Source organism: Pseudophryne corroboree, chromosome 10 (genome assembly GCF_028390025.1).
Source record: "Pseudophryne corroboree isolate aPseCor3 chromosome 10, aPseCor3.hap2, whole genome shotgun sequence".
Classification (NCBI taxonomy): Eukaryota; Metazoa; Chordata; class Amphibia; order Anura; family Myobatrachidae; genus Pseudophryne; species Pseudophryne corroboree.
Genome location: NC_086453.1, coordinates 329,086,009 through 329,098,015, shown reverse-complemented (window position 1 = coordinate 329,098,015; position 12,007 = coordinate 329,086,009).

Genomic DNA, 12,007 nt, shown 5'->3' with positions numbered 1-12,007 from the left:
GAGAGAAGGATAGAGGTGGTAGCAGGGGACAGAAAAAAGGAATAGGAAGACAAGGATTAGCCTGGCCATAGTGTGGATGGGGTAATAGTGGTAGCAAAATGAGAATAGGAGGAAGAGTGGTGGCTGATGATAGGGTAATAAATCTATTCAGGTCGGATTATGAACTCTCTTCAGTCATCAGTCAGAATGCTGTTCTCCTTTAGCAACCGGTTGGAGGTCAATGAATGATAAGATGACACAAATTTATGCGTAATCGAAGCAAATCATAAGTGACCCGCTTGAGGGCCGTCATGGCTTTATTATTTATAGCTTGAACACAAAGGGTTTATGCTTGCCAATACATTTTAGCCAATCAGAATACACCATGTATGTCTTGAATACATCGATTGTCATACAATGTTAGAAGTGGCAACTAGGACAGCCTTGAAAATGGTTATTATTTCGTTTATCAGTCTTTCGGACATAAACTCAAAAGATTTCTTTCTTTATTCTTCTCAATTAGCCTTGGATATATCTGGTGTTGCTTTGTCCGTCTTGGATACATTTCCAATACATTTAATGTTGCATTTGTCTTGTACAAGTCATGCATTAAAACAAGATTATTCAGCAAATACAATATTCTGACCAGCTCTGCACATTTTTCTTAAGGACATATCAACTCATTTTGTGATTAACAGTAAATATCTTTGTTAAATGTGAAAAAGCTTGAATCAATATATATTTGCCATTTAAAGGAAGCTCATACACTATCATTTCCCCTCTTTTTGATTCCACTTTTTCTCCCTAATATCTACCTACACTATCTAGGCCTGAACTATTTTCTTTCAGTAAACCAGTCCCCTGGACTTATAGTCCAAACCTTGGGGATTACCCCTAACAATAATCAAAGGATAAGCAACTTCATTCTTCTGGCTGGAGAGTCACTGTCAACTTCTTCAAGTGGGATGCACGTAATCAAATATCACGACCTTTCACCTTAATTTAAGGTAGACATGGTTAGCAGCACTTGATATGGACCATCATATCTTGGTTTAAAGGTCTTTCTCACATGTCTCTTTAAATAGACCCAATCTCCTGGATTTAGCTTATGCGTAGCTGATCCTTCTGGGTCTGGAATGGAAGAAAACACTCGGCAATGGAGGTTAGTCAATGTTTTACAGACCTCCTGTACATAACCTGTAAAAATCATCATGATTATGTTGTAATTGTTGTGGATAATAACAACCTGTTCTTAGAGCTGACCCAAACACTATTTCATATGGAGTCAGTTTACTAGGTTTCATGGGTGTGGTCCTAATATTAAACAAGACTATAGGTAGGCATTCTGGACAAGTTCTTTTGGTTTCTGTCATTTTCTGTAGTTTTAGCTTAAGGTCAAAGTTCAGATGTCCCCCCTCCCACTCGCCTGGGGCTGGTAAGGCACATGGAAGGCCTGCTGTACCCCCAAATCTTTCATTATATGCTGCATGACTTCTCTTGTGAAATGTTTACCTCTATCTGATTCTATAACCTCAGGTATCCCAAATCTACATACTACTTCTGCTATCAGTTTCTTTGCAGTGGTTTTTGCTGTGGCTTTGCTTACTGGCCAGGCTTCGGCCCAGTGACTAAACATGTCCGTTGCTACTAGTACATATTCATATGGACCGCTTCGTCGCCACTGTATATAGTCAATTTGTAGTCTTTCAAATGGGTAAGAGGCTTTGGGTATAGTTCCTAGAGGTGTCTTGGTTCTTTTTCCTGGATTGCTGATTTCACAGATCCAGCATCCTGCTACAAAGTTTGTTGCAGCTTTATTGAAGCCTGGAGCTATTCAATGCTCTTGTACTCTATTCACCGTGGCTTCCTTTGAATGGTGTACTTGTCCATGAGCTACTTGTAACATAGGTGGAAATAGAGCTGCTGGTAGACAGTACTTCAATTCTCTTTATTTCCAAAGTCCATGTTCATCTTCTTCTGCCCCCAAATCATCTCCATTTCTCCTTGTGATGTTTGTTGTTGAATTTTGATCAACTCCTCTCACTGGGCATTTGCTTCACATCTTGAGCTACTAAGACTTGCTCAAGTTCTTTTGATTGTAAGGCAATTCTCTTGGCTTCTGCATCTGCAAATGCATTTCCTTTAGCTTCCATGGTTTGGCTCTTAGTATGTGCTTGTACCTTGATTATTCCAATTCTTTTAGGTAGTTCCAATGCTCTGAAGAGTTCCATAATCAAACTGGCATGTTTGATGGGTTTTCCGTTTGCACTTTTGAAGTCCCTACTTTTCCATATAACAGCGTAATCTTGGGACACCCCCCCCAAGCATAGCGTGAATCCGTATAGATGTTGGCTGTCATATTCTCAGCATGTATGCAGGCTTTGGTCATTGCTATGAGTTCTGCTTCTTGTGCTGACATACTTGGTAGCAATGCTCCAGAGTCTATGACTTCAGTTTCAGTTGTTACTGCATATCCTGTCCTTGGGGATCCATTATCATAATATCTTGATCCATGTCTGGATTGTCCAGTGGTATATCTTGGACATTAGGAAGAGGTAAAGTCTCTAATTCCATGAGGGCTAGGCAATCACTTCATATTTGGTAAGTCTGGCTGCAGAAAGATGCTTGCTATTTTCTTGACTTAATATTTCTGTTACAGCATGCGGTACTTGTATACACAGTGGATGATCAAACACAATGATGTCTGTCACCTTTTCCTTCATTATTGCTGCTGCTGCCACTGCTCGGACACAGGATGGTGCTCCTCTGATAATCGGATCCAGCTGGGCTGAATAGTATGCCACTGGTCTTTGTTTTGGTCCGTATTTCTGGGTGAGCACCCCTAAAGAATGCCCTCTGTTTTCATGGCAGAATAGGTTAAAAGGCTTTTTTGTAATCAGGCAATCCCAATGCTGGGGCTGTGATTATGGCTTGCTTTAGTTGTCTTACTGCTTCTTCAATGGTGTCCCTGTTTTCTGCTGACGCCTCCTTTTTTATTAATTCATATAGGGGCTGCATCAGTAATGAGGCCGAGGGAATCCATTCTCTGCAATAACCAATAAGGCCCAGAAAAGCTCTGATTTCATTTAATGTTCTTGGGGTTTTTTTCTTGAGTTATTGCCTTTGTTCTTTCATCAGTAAGATGCCTTGTTCCTTGAGATATGCAGTGTCCTAAGAAGACAACTTTTTCTGTACTAGCTGAAGCTTGTCTTTTGACACTCTGCAATCTTCTTCTGCCAAAAAGATGAGTAGTGATACTGTTTCCTTTTTGCACTTCTCTTCTGTCTGTGCAGCAATAAGCATATCATCGACATATTGAACTAACTGGGTGTCTGTAAAGTGTGGTCTCCATTTCTGCAGGATTAATGCCATTGCCTCTGAGAAATCTGATAGACTAGTGGCTCCTGCCTTGGGGTAATTGTCCCTCCTTTTGAATCTTGAGATTCAACACCTTTATTGATTAATGTTGGAAAAGGGTTGCTGCGTTGAGGGTAATACATCTTCTGATGGTTACTTGTCGCATTTTGGCAGTGCTACTTCATACATGGTCAGCCTTGCCACTGACAGGTGTTTGGTTCTTGCTTGTTGAAGCTTCTCTGTACCTGCATGTGGACCCTGGATGATAAGTTCATGATTCAGCACTATGCCTGTGCTCTTGTCCTCTTCTAGGACTTCTGATTCATCACGGTGTCTGTGCTCTTATACTCTTCTAGGGCTGTTGCTGCTATCACTGCTCTGATGCCGGTAGGTGCTCTTTGATTACCGCTGTCAAGTTTGCTTAAGTTGTAGGCCACTGGTCTTCACCTCAGTCCATGATTTTGCATAAGGACTTCTATGTATGGCCTCCTTCTTTAATAGTCAGGTAGTTCTAGGGCTTGAGATGAGGCAACTGCTGTTTCCAACTGTTCAATAGCCTAATTCATCTGTTGCTGTATGTAGGATGCGGACCCTCCTCCCTTTCAGTGTTGTCATACAATGCTTGCATGTAGACTGGTGCTAGAGGTATCCGTGTTCTGTAGTGTCCTACTAGGCCCAGGAATGATCATCTGACTTGCTTGACACTAGTTGGCATCTTAGCTTGCAGTCTGAATCTTTTCCTTTTCACTTTTGTTAGATGTCTGGTACCTTGAGTGTCCTAGGAAGATTAACTCTTGCTTGACTAGCTGCAATTTCTCCTTCTGAGGCTCTGCAGTCTTGTTCTTCCAGAAACTTCACTAAGGACACTGCCCCTTCTTGGTGCTTCTTTTAGCAGTGGTGGCAATCAGCAGTTCATTCACATCCTGTATTTAGCTGTGTGTTTTGTGGATATATCACTTGGTGATATAGCCCCTCCACAGGGCTATTCTGGTCCAGTAGTATTGCTTCCTTTCTTCTACAACTGGTACTGCGGGAATGAGCCAATACTGAACTTCTGTTTTAACTTGCTTCTAAATGGCTTTTTTGTTCTTTCCTTTGATAAGTTGCTGGAAAGTTAAACTTCTGCTGGTGTGTACTGTATTCTCCTTGGATAAGCTTTAGTACATTGTGCTTCAGCAAAGTCACTGGACATGTACTCCAAGGTCAAGAATTGGGCTGGTATTGGTGACTGCATTTCTCTCATCTCCTGTCCCTTTAAGAATTTCTGATATCACCAGTTCTTGTGGTATCTCCCTCTGCTGTCTTCTGCGTGTGCCGGCTCCAGTATTCATTAGGCACAGACGTATTTCTCCTGTGAGCAAGGTGACTGTAATCATACCTTCTGCTGTTTCCTCTGGAGACATTATGTTCACTGGGGAGTACCTAAAGAAGCTTGTACTTCATATTGGCAGAAGAAGCATCATTCATTTGTTTTCTGGAACTTTTCTTTTTCCAATCACCTCTCTTTATGATTCATTCATTATTCTTCATACTTTGTCCTTTCTTCACTTGCATATTTTTTCTCACTGCTGCTGGCATGTCATTTTCTTAGTCCAAGTCCACCCAGGCTGGTGTTTAACATAATGATGTTTATGCTGGGAGTTGTTGTTCCTCTTTGTCTTACTTTTCCTGTGAGAGATAGTCTTGTATAGCAGCTTGTATTTCAGGTTACATCTTTGCTTTCTTGCAAGGGTAGGGCTTAACCTCTCAATCCAGTCGTTGCAATGGCTTGATCTGTAAGTAAACGTAGAGGAATCTGGTTGTGCATAAAAACAGCTCTTGAAACCCTTGGGTCTCCTGTGGGTAAAGTCACTTTTATCGAACTGCCAGTGGTGACTGAGTACACTGTTGTCGACACAGGAGTTGCACACCTTCATATTCTATCATCTTGTGTGTCGTATAGTGACTTTATCATAGTAAGTTCTGATGGACTCAGTCTTTTCCTGTTTCAAGTCTGGGGCTGCTGGTGCCCTGAGTGTCTGTGCATGACACCATCTCTTAAGTCTTGTCATGTACATCTTTCCACTTTCAAACGTTGTTCTATTTTTCTCTGTCGGAACGTCCGTTATGGCTGGGCAATCATCTACTGCATCTGCTTTTAACATGGTGCTTACTGTTTGGGCAGTTGCTGGTCCTAGTATAGCCTCACACAACTGGTGGTAGTCGACCCATGCCGGTGTCCATATGGTTTGAATTCTTTCCATATAGGCATAAACTGCTATTGGGTTTTATCTAGGATCTGGGGACTCTGCAACTATATTTGCGAGGTCATTGCCATACCATGGTTTGTGGTGTTGGCTCTGTACGATGTATGGTTCGTTCGTCCTGGCTGCATTATCTGGGTTGCGTATTTTCTGTACTTGTGCTGGATACAGAGAAACAGGCAATGATGACCGTCTTTCCGTATTTCTAGTCGCATAGATATCTTGGCATGGTGGTTCATGGTGTGAAATCCAGTTTCCACAATTTGGGCAATGTTCATATCCTTCTGGAACGCAAAACTGACATACCGGACACAATCTTTCTGGAAAATATGTCAGTTTATTCTGTACATTATGCACCTGGGCATTAAAAGCTGTAGAGGCTGTGTCTTGATCCCTTGTTTCTCCTCTCTGCCTGAATTGCACCCTGCTGCCTATAGTCCCTGATTGTGGACAATTGTTTACTGGACTCAGCTTGATTGCAGGTGTCTACCACTCGTTTAAACATGAGGGAAGCATTAGGTAGAAAATTTCTTTGCTTTAACCTTATTGGGGTTTCTTGTGATGAAGTATCAGGACACTGGGGCATACTCTGTACACATAGCTCAGGTAAATCATTCGGATTTTCAACCACAGATCCTTCTAAGATAGGGCTGATTATTCGTCACTCTTTTAACCTTGCTCGTATCTTTTTAATTTCACTTTTAGTGAGCTTGTAGGTAATTGCATTCTGTTCATACTAGGGGTACCTTGGTGTGCATGCATGTCTGGGTATAGGGGTGGGGTATAGTGTGGAGGTGCTGTTGCTGGACTAGGTCTCAGTTATGCTTTAGGTTTTTCTTGCTGGTTTTCACACCATTTCTTGTATTTTCTGCAATTCTTCTTGAAATGTCCTTTTTTCTTGCAGAAATAACACTTTCTTTCATCTTGCTTGTGCTTCAGTGATCCAGATGGATGCTTGATCTCTACTATTATGATTCCTTTCAGAAATTTATTACCCTCCCTGTTATTAACAATATCCACGGGTTTGTCGGGCCCTGACATCTTTACAGACCGCGCTCCCATGCCTGGGTGAACGTGCGCGGAACCCCTCCTGATGTGGTATTTTAATAACTCCTTTTGAGGGACTTAAAATCTCCTTTTAAAGAATCTCTATCTAGGTCAAGTGTCCCCCCCTGACGGGAAGCCTGCTCCTTTGAAATTCCTTTCAGAGATTCATTACCCTACCTGTTATTAACAATATCCACGGGTTTGAACCCATCCTGATGTGGTATTTTAATAACTCCTTATTAGGGAATTAAAATCTCCTGTTAAAGAATCTCTAAAAGAGCTTCTTCAATCCGTCTGTGGACAAATGACTGGGGTTGTAGTGTTGCCTGTGTTGGTGGAGACTGCTCCCCAAGTGAGACCTGCATAATAGATTATTTCTTCTGGATCACTGAGATGCGTCTTAAGTTACTCCAAGGGTCTATCCCCCTGCCTATATGGACTCCTGCTTGTATCAGTATCCCTGTTGTAGTTTAATGCTTGTTTCTCTTCAGAAAGTAACAGCTAACACCGGGAATGCTTGGATGTGAGAAATACCTATCAGTGTGTGTAGGAGAATCTAGTTTCATTATTCAGCAGACAACCCGACTCCCCCCCACCTTTTCAAAAGCATATTGACAGAGTACATATAACAGTGCAAGGATACAAAAACAAAGATGACAGTAAATCCTATATCTGTTATCTGCGTGCACGGCAGCTGTTTGAGACTGCACGGCACATGGGTCTTAGACCTGGAATTATGTGGTTCCTAGGCCAATAGGTTATGATGTTAAATCAATCATTCTTAATGTAATGTTCCAACAATTCTCTTTTTAAAATGACACCCTTTTGTACAATAAAATTCATCATCATTTTCCACATAACCAAATGAGACTTCAGTGCTTGTAATTGCCAGCAATCTTGGTGCTACAGACCCTTCGTATTTTCTTAACACAACAACACAGGTACAAGATTTGCATATACCTCTTTGGTTATTTATCAATTCAAACTGGTTATCAGCATTAGAACATATCTTGGCCATGCGCCACTTTTATAAAACGGCTCTATTTTCTCAACAAACACACATCAGTACAATTTAAAAGTTTTCTGCATACTTGATTAATTCCCCCTGTGCACTTGTGACAAATTATCTGAAATTATTTACCCACAATTCAACAATATAACATAATTCAACAATATAACATACATGTATGGTACCTTAAAAAAAAATTTCTTCTGACTGACGCTGGGCTCTTTAAGATATTCTCTGACCTTCTCGACTGGACTTCCCCTTGATTTACACAGGAAGCGCTGAGTTCAAGTGAGCAGGTAGAAATCTACACAATAAATCTCACTTACCGGCTTTTTTTTTTGTTATCAGCGGTTCCTGAAAGATCAGAGGATTTATTGCCAGTGGAGGAGATGCTGGAATATCCCGGACGAGATCCCCAAAAATGATAGAAACAGAAGAGGAGGGGAAGGGAGGCAGACAGAGGAGAGGAGAGAGGATGAGATGTAGGAGACTGGGAGAGAAGGATAGAGGTGGTAGCAGGGGACAGAAAAAAGGAATAGGAAGACAAGGATTAGCCTGGCCATAGTGTGGATGGGGTAATAGTGGTAGCAAAATGAGAATAGGAGGAAGAGTGGTGGCTGATGATAGGGTAATAAATCTATTCAGGTCGGATTATGAACTCTCTTCAGTCATCAGTCAGAATGCTGTTCTCCTTTAGCAACCGGTTGGAGGTCAATGAATGATAAGATGACACAAATTTATGCGTAATCGAAGCAAATCATAAGTGACCCGCTTGAGGGCCGTCATGGCTTTATTATTTATAGCTTGAACACAAAGGGTTTATGCTTGCCAATACATTTTAGCCAATCAGAATACACCATGTATGTCTTGAATACATCGATTGTCATACAATGTTAGAAGTGGCAACTAGGACAGCCTTGAAAATGGTTATTATTTCGTTTATCAGTCTTTCGGACATAAACTCAAAAGATTTCTTTCTTTATTCTTCTCAATTAGCCTTGGATATATCTGGTGTTGCTTTGTCCGTCTTGGATACATTTCCAATACATTTAATGTTGCATTTGTCTTGTACAAGTCATGCATTAAAACAAGATTATTCAGCAAATACAATATTCTGACCAGCTCTGCACATTTTTCTTAAGGACATATCAACTCATTTTGTGATTAACAGTAAATATCTTTGTTAAATGTGAAAAAGCTTGAATCAATATATATTTGCCATTTAAAGGAAGCTCATACACTATCACTGAATAAGAGAGCAGTGAAATGTACTATGTTTAAAAATGAGTTAGGAGCTGCTTGGTTGGTAGTTTATCTCTCTCCACTTTGTCCCTCTCCAAAACTTAGTACATTTGTCCCTTAATTTCTACAGGACCTAAAATGACCGATTTTGACTTACTTGAGTTACGGTAGAAATGTGTGGAATGAGTCATTTTCATGTGTAATTCATATATAGAGATGTGTCCTGTTACAGCCTTGGAGCCTGATTCAGACCTAAGCGCTGCTGTGCAGAGCGGGCGATCAGGCATTAACTGCGCATACGTATGCACCGCAGGGCACATGCACATCGGCCAACAACAACAGGCATCGCCGGTCAGCGTCAGACTGGTGCAAAAATTCTACAGCCAGTCGCATGCTGATTGATAGGAAGAAGGCGTGTCTGGGTGGCAACTGACCATTTATTGGGAGTGTCCGGAAAAACGCAGGCGTGTCCAAGCGTTTTCAGGGAGGGTGTCTGACGTCCGACTGCACACACATGTAAAAACCAGCCACTGGTGAGTGAGGTGCGAACGGATTTGCAGCTGTCTACTGACGTTTTTTCTAGCAGCTCGGCGTACACATGCGTACACATGCAATCGCACACTTGCGCTGTGAATATACACACCCCTTGGATGGCAACTATCTGATCGCCGGGCTACAATTTTAGCAGCCTAGCAATCAGGTCTGAATCACCCCCTTACTGCATAGTGTATGCAACGCGACTGTTGACTCCCAAGATTCGCGGGTGCGAGTGTATGCAAGACCCCATGATCCATTTGCTTCTATGGGAAAGCCGAGACTGCGGATAGAGCGCTGCCTCCTGCGGCATGGCACATCACAGGAGCAAACGCTGCAAAGAAGTATCAGGACACATCTGTAATAAAGGCGCGGTGTTTGAAACGTAATAATATGTTGCCTGGTTTTGTTTTATTTTCATAAAACATATAAATTCCTAAGCTGAAATTTTTAAAACTTATAAAATCCGAAAACATGTATTGGAAAAAAAAATATATATATAATTTTAGTTTTTTAGAACCTGACAATCTGGCGGGCCTGCTTATTACTGACCTGCCTCAGCTCTGTCTTCCAAAAAGCCCATGAACAGCACCCTATGTCCAAAAAATACTCTGTGCTGCTGATAAGCTTCTAGTCCTGTCCACCTTAAGGGGCCTATTTATCACCATCTACATCCAAGGATGTGCTGTGATAAAATTGCCCAATTGCAATAATTGATTACATTGCGCGGATGTATCAAGTATCGCATGTAGGGACAGAACTTGCTCCTGCGATGCCTGTCTGCAGCATCATCACGGTATTTTTTGGGAAAAATTCCCCGATGTCCTACAATGCATGTGCCGCCACGGCCGACATCGCCGCTTCCAACACCGCCAAGTCAACCCCCCCCCCCCCCCTGTTGCGACTACCCCCCGCACGCACCGCGGACCCTTCCCCCAGCACAGTTAATGTTCTTACCAGTCCAGGGAGCAGGTGATAGCTACTCATGCAGGGCTGCCGGGTGCCGGATCCTGAGCGCTGCTGTGACCCCCAGTGCTGTAAAGTGAGCTGCCGTTTTGCAGCATCACTTTACTGAACTGGAGGGGGGGCACAGAGCAACACATGGAGGACCCGGCAGCCCGCATCGGCGCCCGGCAGCCCGCACCGGCGCACCGATCACCGGCTCCCTGGACTGGTAAGTGTGATTTTTTTTTTTTTTACTTTTTGTTTTGTTTTTACAAGTGATCAGCTTATGTGTCCATCGGACACAAAGAGCTGATCACACTAGCCGGTACCCGCACAGCTTTCTGTGCCAGGGGGCAGAGAAAGCTGTGCAAAAGTAGGGATCTCGCAGTGCTGCTCTGTGATTTTGCCAGCCTGAGCTGGCGAGATTATCAAAGGGCACACTGCAGTATTTTTTTTTATTTTCTTTTTATTAAATTCGGCCACATCACAATGTGCAGCTGGCACTTTTCGTGTTTTGTATGTTGGTTTTGGTTCTAATTCCACTTTCGTGTTTTGGTTTTGGCTTGGTTTTGCGAAAACCACCCTTTTGAATTTTGGTTTTGGCTTTGGATGTGGATGATTTTTGAAAAAAACATAAAAACAGCTAAAATCACAGAATTTGGGGGTAATTTTGCTCCTATGGTATTATTAACCTCAATAACAATCATTTCCACTCATTTTCAAGTCTATTCTGAACACCTCAAACCTCACAATATTGTTTTTAGGCCAAAAGGTTGCACCGAGGTAGCTGGATGACAAAGCTAAGTGACACAAGTGGACAACACAAACACCTGGCCCATCTAGGAGTGGCACTGCAGTGTCAGACAGGAGGGCAGATATAAAAAAAAGGCCCCAAACAGCACATGATGCAAAGAAGAAAAAGAATTGCAATGTGGTAGTTGTATGACTAAGCCAAGCAACACAAACAATTGGCCCATCTAGTTGTGGCACTGCAGTGGCAGACAGGAGGGCAGATATAAAAAAAAGTCCCCAAACAGCACCTCATGCAAAGAAGAAAAAGAATTGCAATGAGGTAGTTGTATGACTAAGCCAAGCGACACAAACAAGTGGCCCATCTAGGTGTGGCACTGCAGTGGCAGACAGAAGGGCAGATATAAAAAAAAAAAAAAGGGCCCTAACAGCACATGATGCAAAGAAGAAAAAAAGGTGCACCGAGGTTGCTGTATGACGAAGCTAAGCGACACAACCACCTGGCCCATCTAGTAGTGTCATGCAGTGGCTGAATGTCGAGAGTGGGCCATAATTGTTTGGTCCACTGACAGCATCTCCAGCACGCTCCAGTCACTTTTAAAAAATCTGCAATTGGTGGATTTATACGGCAGTACCCCAGGACTAATACAGCAGTACCCCTGGACTCATATGGCAGTGTCACACAGGATGGCACTTTTCAAAAAGTAGGCTCAAAACAGCACCTCATGCAAAGATGTCAAAGAGGTGCAATGAGGTAGCTGTATGACTAATCCAAGTGACACAAACAATTCCAACTGCAATTATACGTCCAAATCACTGGAATTATACGTCCAAATCACTGGAATTAATTTTATCAAAATCACTGGAATTATACGTCCAAATCACTGGAATTAATTGGCAA